Source organism: Rattus norvegicus, chromosome 8 (assembly GCF_036323735.1).
Source record: "Rattus norvegicus strain BN/NHsdMcwi chromosome 8, GRCr8, whole genome shotgun sequence".
In the NCBI taxonomy this organism is placed as follows: domain Eukaryota; kingdom Metazoa; phylum Chordata; class Mammalia; order Rodentia; family Muridae; genus Rattus; species Rattus norvegicus.
In genome coordinates, this window is record NC_086026.1 from 122,128,577 (window position 1) to 122,137,766 (window position 9,190).

General features: G+C 47.8%; 2 long non-coding RNA genes across 2 annotated transcripts; one reads left to right on the forward strand and one right to left on the reverse strand.

Annotated features, from left to right (window-relative positions):
* Positions 1–404: 404 nt before the first annotated feature.
* LOC120094272 (uncharacterized) lies at positions 405–3,605 on the reverse strand. Its single transcript, XR_005488498.2, has 2 exons — positions 3,401–3,605; positions 405–802 (listed from the first exon to the last, which is right to left on the reverse strand). It is a non-coding gene; the product is annotated as an uncharacterized LOC120094272 (long non-coding RNA).
* Positions 3,606–3,613: 8 nt separating this feature from the next.
* On the forward strand, positions 3,614–8,741 carry LOC108351784 (uncharacterized). The gene is made up of 3 exons (XR_001839545.3): positions 3,614–3,836; positions 4,553–4,753; positions 8,515–8,741. It is a non-coding gene; the product is annotated as an uncharacterized LOC108351784 (long non-coding RNA).
* The last annotated feature ends 449 nt before the right edge of the window (positions 8,742–9,190 follow it).

Here is a 9,190-nt window from a genome sequence, read left to right on the forward strand (position 1 = left end):
TTGGTAGGGTGCACATGCAGGCCACAGTGTGAGTCACAGCTCAAGGTGCCAAAGGTCAGGGGACGTTTCTGCTGGGTCAGCTCTTGTTTTCCATGTTTACCTGAGCTCTGGGGATCAAACCCAGATTGTCACTTGCACCCACTGAGCCATCTTACCAGTCCCTTGCATTTCACCCCCCCCATCCCAAAGAAAATATCATATCCAGTATGAGAAGAACAGGAAGGGGGGTTGGGGATTTAGCTCAGTGGTAGAGCGCTTGCCTAGCAAGCACAAGGCCCTGGATTCGGTCCCCAGCTCCGAAAAAAAAAAAAAAAAAAAAAAAAAAACAAAGAAAAAAAGAGAGAAGAACAGGAAGGGTTGGGTTTGGGGTGGAAGCCAAGAAAACTCACTTCAGAGACAGAAGCTTAGAAATGAAAGCTTTATTTTCTGTATGCATGGGGCGGCAGCCAGTTCAAACTCTGAGCCATGTCCCCCAAGACAGATTATGCAACATTTTTATAGGGGAACACAAAGCGAGGGGGAAGCCAGGTGGGCTGTTGCATTGACCGATCACATTCTGTCATAAGGGGTTAAGCAAGGAGGTTAGTGTTGGTGACTGGGCCTTATCTGGGTCACCTGGTTTCAGGGTCCTTCGGTCAGCTTTTGTAGCTCCATCCACTCCTGAACTCTGGTCCTGAATTTAGAATGGTGAGGGAACGGAGGTATGGGCGAGCTGCGCACAGTCATTGTAAGTTAATGATGGACAACGCACTCACAACTGTGTGCCTTGGATGGAGAGATAATCAGCAGCTCCATCCTTTACCTGGTGACAAACAGGAAAACACCTGAGGAAGCAGGATAGGAGTTGCTTCTGGGGCCTGGGAGCATGAACTCAGTTTCATCCCTACAGCAAGATGTGACTTGTTCCTGAGATGGCTGGACTCAGGAACTGCCCCTTAACGGGAGGGCTGTTCTTAGTGAAGGACTAGCCTACATGAGACAATATGACCCAGGGTCCCTCTAGGGCAGTGGTTCTCAACCTGCCCAATGCTTCCTCATGTTGTGGTGACCCCCAGTCATAAAATTATTTCACTGATACTTCATAACTATAATTTTGCTTGTTATGAATCATAATGTAACTCTCTGATATGCAGAATACCTGACCCACAACCCCCAAAGGGGTCACAACCCACAGGTTGAGAACCGCACTGCTCTAGACTCCCTGCCACAGTGTGCCTACCTCTCCAGCATCTGGGTTCCCAAGAGCCCTGCATCCACCAGGGTCCCATCCAGGCTCAGAGGAGGTGGATGGTCCTGAGGAAGAGGCTTTGTGAAGAGACGGATTGCAGAGACATGGAAAAGGGTTAAGGGAAGAAGCAAGAATTGTCCCAACACTAGGAGAGACACACAAAAAAGCCAAGAAGATGGGTTTCTTGGGGTTTAACAAGGGCAGGAATGTAGAAACTGTACGGGGGAGCTGTGGTCATGGAAGGCACGGCCGCAACCAGGAACAGGAGATGGGCAAGAAGGCAGCAAAGGGAGCTCTCTCTCTCTCTCTCTCTCTCTCTCTCTCTCTCTCTCTCTCTCTCTCTCCCTCCCTCCCTCCCTCTCTCTCTCTCCCCCTCTCTCTCTCTCCCTCTCTCTCTCTCTCTCTCTCTCTCTCCCTCTCTCTCTCTCTCTCTCTCTCCCTCTCTCTCTCTCTCTCTCTCTCCGTCTCTCTCTCTCTCTCCCTCTCTCTCTCTCTCTCTCTCTCTCTCTCTCTCACACACATACACACACACATACACACACACATACACACACACACATACACACACACACACACACACACACACACACACACACACACACACACACGTCCTCCCATTCTCTGGGACGGTGTTAAAAATCACTGAGCTGGCCTAAGGCTGCAGCGAGAGCTGAGGACCACTGAGGGTGCATCACGACCCACAGTACAGACAAACGCACGGAGGAAGCCATGCGGGGTGGGGCAGAGGAGGAATTAAGGCTCAGATTCCTGCTCCGCTTCTCCCGGGCTCTTCAGGCTACAAGATCACCTGTTTCCTCTTTTCCAATTTAAAACTTGCCTCCCCCTTCAAGCGGAGGAACCCAGCTGCTTCGAAGACAAAATTGATGAAATAATTCAAACTAAAATGAATATGCTTCCCTGTATATTTTTCAGGCCATGCTTATTTTACCTCCGTTTCCAGCTCGGGAACGGAGAAGGGGGCACGTTAATGGCCTTCACTTCAGCCTCCAATTCTCATTCCAGACATCACTAATCAATTACTATCCCCTCTCATCCTAAGTGGGTCTGGATATAGCATCAGAATCCTTCCCTGCAGGGTACTGTCGGCAGTCAAGACTAATCACCAAAGTTTGTATGAGAGTTTTAACCTATCAGACTTCTCTGATGGAAATATTTCTGTGGCTGAAACACTGAGCTTGTAAATAATTTAAGATTATGAATTGTGGGAGGCCAAGGAAGCTTTGGGTGAACACGCGAAGGCCGGGCGAAGTCCTGAGTAAATTTGTGTTGCGGGTAAGGGCACAGCCACATCAAGGCACAATGCCTCAGACCTATTGAAATTGGCAAAGCCTCCCTCCCCTGTCTCTGGAGAGGGAGCCTTTCTCTGGCCAGAGTTCCAATGCTGACAGTGTGCAAGAGCTAGCAATTGCTGCTTCTTCCTCCTGTCTCCAGCCTGAGCCTGCTCAGCCACAGAGCCCTGCTACCTGACTAGCTAACTCCTCCTCCTGTGCTATATTTAATGCACACCGTGAGCTTTTTCACGTTGGCATGGTCATTGTGGACACCTGACCCTGGCTTTTCTGTGCACGTGTCCGTGTGTCTGTCCCTTCTTCATTCCCTATCCAGTCAAGTTGGGATGCCACTGTGCAGGTGTGAGGCACAGTTCTGAAGAGACAAGGACTTGTAAAGAGAAGCTCAGTGTCCTAGGTGTCACTGAACAATGGAGAAGAGGTCATCAGAAAAAGTTCAGGGGAGATTCCCTTACCCAGAGTCCTCTTCCCAGCATCAGTGTCAGAAAGGCTTACCTCCCTGCAGAAACTTGGACCCTCCTCCCTTGACCTCCTCCCAAGAACTAGACTGAAAATAACCGAAACCCGTCTTCTTCTGGCCATATGCTTGAATGAAGCCACTATACTAATACCAGTGTGTGAGCTCCCCTTCCCCAACCAACATAAACAGATAGCACAAGGGGTCAAAGCCCACAGCCTAGTCTGCCTAGGCACCCCCAAACCCATGCCCTTGACCTTCTGGCCCCACAGTTGGACTACACCTTCAACATCTCTGGGGACTAAGTGGAAAAACATCACTGAGTATCCTAGTTTCACTTCTGTTGCTATGACAAAATATCTTAACCAAATGCAACTCAGTGGAGAAGAGGGCCATTCATCTTACAGCTCCAGGTTACACCCCAACACTGCAGATAAGTCACAACGGGACGGTAAAGCAGCCAGTCACATCTCATCCAGAGCCAGGCACAGAGAGAAGTGAGTTCCTGTAGGGCGCCCTCCAGTGGTGAACAACGGTACTGCGCATGCGCAGTTTTTGCACCTGGCGTCAGTTGGCCGGTGATATGCTAATGAGGGGGCGGTACCATGCTAGTGAAGTGATTCATTCTCCGCCAATCCCTGGAGGACAAGTAGCAGGGGTGATAGTGGGGTGATAGTGGGGTGATAGTGGGGTGATTCGTGCTCTGCCAATCCCTGAAAGGCAATTAGCATAGCCCCAGCCTGTTGTGCCGCTCGAGGTCCCCGTATCAGTAAAGAGGTGATCCTGCAATAAAGGCTGTTGAGAAGAATCCAACCGTGTTGCGTCTTCCTTGCCGGACGAGGTGGGCACGACAAGTTCCTATATGCCTTTTGCTTATCCAGCTTCCTCTACTCTTGTATGTAATCCAGGGACACAAACCCAGCCATAGTGCTTGCTACCCCACGTTCAAGCTGGGTCTTCCCACATCAACAAACAATCAAAACAACACCATGCTCAGAGTCCGACTTGATCTAGATCTCTCCTCATTGAAGTCCCCTTCCCAGAAGACGCTAGGTTGTGTTGGCTTGGCAAACTATCACACTGAGTTACAGAAAGGGGGAGGAAGTGTTCCTCACGTCCATTCCAAACTCATCAAATCATCCAAAGCACGAACTCAGGATGATGATAAGGACCCAGGAGTGCAAGAGCCAAGGTTCAGCCCTAAAATGATGGAATAGTGACCCACAATCTGGGACATCCATCTGCCTCTGAACAATATGCATTGTCTTACGTCTGTATCTGCGAGAGCTGCTGGTACTAACACCCAGCGTATTCTCAGAATCTCTATGTTAGTCCATTAAGTTCTAGCCCCCCTGTGCTATAATTTGTAGTATGTTGACATTAAAAAAAAAATCCATTCCTCTAAAGTTAAATATTTGAATAGTGTCAGGGTAGGTCATTATTCTCCGTCAAGAATCCCTTAGCACCACATAGTCACCACATGTGACAGCATGTGGGTTTCTAAGAAGAGGAACCCCTTTCCCCCAAGACGGTTGTTGACTTGACTTTGTTGTTCAGCCTGCTGCGGATGGGTCCCTCCTCCTGCAAAAACAGAAATGTAGATATTACGGTCACCACGGTTGTTCCATCACCATGAAGAGGTGACATCATAACGTGCAATACATCTGACCACAGCTTGAACATTCCACAGGACGAGAAGAGCATCGCAACCAGTTCCAATTGTGAGCGGCCTCCGCATTTCCAGACTTAATGCCGTAGGTAAGCAAATTACTCCAGTTCTTGCTGCAGACTTCACGAGGTAGCACATCAACTTGACTTCTAAAAGGTATAGGCCCTGAGCTGTTTCTTAGGTGGCCAACATACCTTGACTCTGTCTCCTAAATAAGTTTCAGGGTGACTTGTATAAATTTTGAAAAACAAGCTATCCTGGGCAAACACTTAATCTTTTTATTTCCTCCGGTGTAGTTCAAGATAATTAGCTTTGTGTCAATAAATGGTGTGTCTGTATAGCATGAAGCACATGGGCTGTTACACCCAGTGCTGTTGGCAATCCCTGTAGAAGTGCACATCATGAAGAATAATACGTACTTGGAAATCAGAAGGAAGGGACAAAGGGAAAGGTGGACACTGGGCCTAGAGAGGAAGACTGAAAGCCGCAAGTCTTAATGCCATTGCCATAGGCTTCAGAACCCTTCCCTTAGTGACGACTGACTCCTCAGCTGCTTTCTCCTCAGAAGATGAAAATGATTTATGAATAGACTTACTAGCATCAAGTATCCCACAATAGAAATACTGAGCACTCTAGGGGCATTTGTTTAAAAATAATACTAATGCCAGGGTTGGTTTGCAATATCATAGTTGCAAGCAGACAAAAATCACATTGCAGAATGAGCCAAAATCAAGACTAGACATTCTGCTTTTCTGTGTTTCAGTCTTGATTTAGGCTTTGCAATATCGTCATTGCAAGAAGACACAAATCTCATTGCAGAACGAGCTAGGATCAGGAGACTAGACACATTTTGTTTTCCGTTTTAGTCTCGATTCCGGGCATCTGGGGTTGGTTAAGTACCTGTAAAACTCTAGCCGCACTGTACCATCTATTACTGGATCCTGTTTATACCTTCCTGTTGGGCAGGCTCATAAAGAAAATGAATTCTAAGTGAATCAGACAACCTCAAAGGAGTCGTGGAGAATAAAAGAGGCTTCGCTGCTAGAAAAAGAAAAACATCAGTGCTTGGCTTGGGAGAAAGAGAAGAGAAGGGATCCTATCAAGGGAAAATAGGTGCTCATGACATAGTCCAGTGGGTACTCATGAGATGGCTAAAGGCCCAAAAACAGAACCTGATGTTTTCCTCTGGTATCTTGCACCCTTAGGACACTCCCTCATTTCAATTAACTTCATCCCTGTTTTCCTAAGATAAGGAAGAGGAGGCAAAGGATCACTACGGCAGGGGAAAGTAAGTCTGAAAGGGGTCAGGGGTAGCAAGCAAAGATGTGTATATCCCAGTGTCACGTTGCTTTTACTGGAAAGAATGCAATCGCTGGGCTGGAGACCGCTCAGCCAGTAAAGTGCTTGCTGCACAACCATGGGGGTCTGAGATCATCGGTCTAGAGCCCATGTAAGAAGCCAGGTGTGGTCCAGACACTTGTAATCCCTACCTCTAAAATTCTAGCAAGGGAGACAGAAATAGGCAGACTACTGGGGCTCACTGGCCAGCTAGCCTAGACAATAAGGCAGGTTCCAGGACAACAAGAGACCCTGTCTCAAAGAACAAGGTGGAGAGTAACTAAGAAAGACACTCAGGACAGAGAGAGAGAGAGAGAGAGAGAGAGAGAGAGAGAGAGAGAGAGAGACAGAGAGAGACAGAGACAGAGAGAGACAGAGAGAGACAGAGACAGAGAGACAGACAGAGACAGAGACAGAGAGAGACAGAGACAGAGAGAAAGAGAGAGAGAGGTCCTTTGTGTTCCACTGAGAACCATAGTGACTCAAGCAGGCCTGAAACCGATTTATTGAAAGTTTTCTCTGCTAAACAAAAACAAATGACAAGATCAGTCCCATCCATCCAATTTAAAGTTGACTCTGTGTACACAGCAAGGCAAAGAGATGGTAATTTGGATTCCCAGCCAAGAGGCTACATTTTAAATTGCTTTCCAATCACAGGATATTGATTACTTGAAAGCAACATCCACAAACTAATGAGACCCACTGTGACGTGAAATTCATAACCATTGATTTGCAGTTCAATTTTTTCGTTTGTATATGCACATAGCAGAGGGTATGAATGGCTGCCCAGAGCACCGGCATTTAGTCTGGCTATGATGTAAAAAGAAAGAGCTTGTGGAACATGAGGAAGGGTGTGTGTGTGTGTGTGTGTGTGTGTGTGTGTGTGTGTGTGTGTGTGTAGTGTTTCTGTGTGTGTGTTGTATGTGTATGAGTGTGTGTATGTGTGTGCATGTGTGTGGTGTTTGTGTGCATGTGTGTCGTGTGTGTGTGTGTGGTGTTTGTGTGCATGTGTGGTGTGTATGTGGTGTTTGTGTGTATGTGTGTTGTGTGTGTGTGTGCGTGTGTGCGCATGTGTGTGCGGGTGCATGCATGCACATGCATGGGAATGTGAAGGTACTTGAATGTGCTACAAATTAATGCATTTTGAGCATAGATCTGCCCTTCTCTAAAATGAGTGAAAAGAAGCAACATATGCAAATGGCCAGGTCATGAAAACGCTTGCTGTACAAGCCCAAGGATCAGAGTTCAGATCTCCAGTGCTCACATTAAAAGCCAGGCATCGTGGTACATGGCCATAACCCCACCTCAGGGAAGGCAGAGCCAGGAGGATCCCCGGGGCTTGTTGGTAAGGCCACCGAGCCAAATCATGAAACCCTGTCTCGTAAAAATAAGGTGGAGAGTGATGGAAAAGGAAGGTGTTCCCCCTCTAGCCTCCAGGTACATACACACAACACTGTTCCTGTACTCAAGGTCCCTGGGTTCAGGGTCTCCACCAGGGTTCAGATTCAAAAGACATGTGGAAATTCTCAGATCTGTGCTCTGAGGACAAAGAAGCAGAGTTTTGGGTGGGACTGAGAAGAAAAGCTGGGCAAGACCTCAGCTGGGCATGAAGTTCCTCCAGAGGTCTGGATCAGGCTGGTCCTGCCCTGAAATGTAATATGCTGTGTCTGTTCACGGTTACAGTCTGAACTGTCAGCCTGAGTGGATTCTAGAGCAGCCAAGCACCAGGGAAAGCACAGCTCCAGGCACATACAGTGGCCAGCCATTCAAGAGCTCATTAGATCACAAGGGCTCCGGTCTAATGAATCTGATTGGTCACTGATGAACTCATGATGGCATTATGGAGAGTTGGAGGGAAGGTAGGGGATGGCCCTTAACTAGAGGAAGTGAGATACTGGAGTATTTCCTTAGAGCTCTATCTCACTCTGGCCCTTTCTGTAATCACTCTCTTTTTTTCTCTGCATCCATGTTGCAAATGATTCTACTCCACCAGGCCCTCCCTTCTTGAAGGGCTGAAATCATAAACCAAGATAAATAAGACCTCCCTTAAGCTGTTACTGTTAGGCATTTTGTCACAGCTACGATGGAATACCGTTCCTTAAACTTTTATCAGTCACTGGCTACATGGTACAGGTTGGGGAGGGGACAGGAAGGACAGGCATCTTGACAGGGCCTGCTTCCAGACAAGAGACTTCTAATGAGTACCTTGCAGGCCACAGGAACAGCCAGCTGGGGGTGGAAATACTGGTTCAGCAAAGGGAAATGGGCACTCAGCTCAACAAGACTGTTGCCATCTTGCCTGTGGGGTGATGCTGGCACTCATTCCAAACTCCACAGTATAACAAAGTCATCAAGGAAGCCATCCAGTCCGAGCACTTGCTCCAGGCCCTGCCACCTGGGACTTGTTCCTTGCTGATGCCTGAAGTGTTGAAAGTCCGAGAAAATCCAGGTATATTATGGTGGGCGACAGGCCATCTTTGTCAAGTCTATAAACGTTCCTATCTGCCTCCAGGTGCAGAGAATCTTCCTGACTTGAAAACTGAGACACCCTCATTCCGTCAGAGCCTCAAGAGCCAGTGTCCACATCCTGAGCCTTCCTACCTCTGTGGCCCAATTCTTGAAGCTTCCTTCTTTGGCAACCATTTCTGGTGGGACAGCTTTTCGGATCTGGTCACAGCATCCGTACCGCTCACTGGATAGTATGCTTGCTTTTCCCCTTGAATAAAACAGCCGATCTGAGGACTGGAGAGATGCTCACTTGTGCAAACACCAGAGCCTATGTGATGATAGCCAGATGTGACACAGGCAAATGCTGGTCTTGGTCTGAGGTTGTTGTTTCCTGACCACTGAGTCTCAGACCAGGCCAGCAAACTCCAAATAAGAAATGGAGCTGCAGATTCTCTGGCTTCATTCAAGTTGCCTAAGGGGAGGCGCCAGGAGCTATGGTTTGTTTTGTTTATTAAATGTATCACTTATTAAATTTATTGAAGGGCACGTGCATGCCCCAGAGCCATCTTGCTGGCCCCACCAGGGGCTATGGATTTAACCAACTTCCTCAAGTGGTTTCGTTTTGCAGCAAGACTTGAGGCACACTTGGAGAAGAGATGGGCTTCTTATTGGCCTGCTAAGACAGAAGGAAGGAAAGGAGAAAGAGGAGGAACTAAAAGGCAGGGGTCAGAGGCAGACAT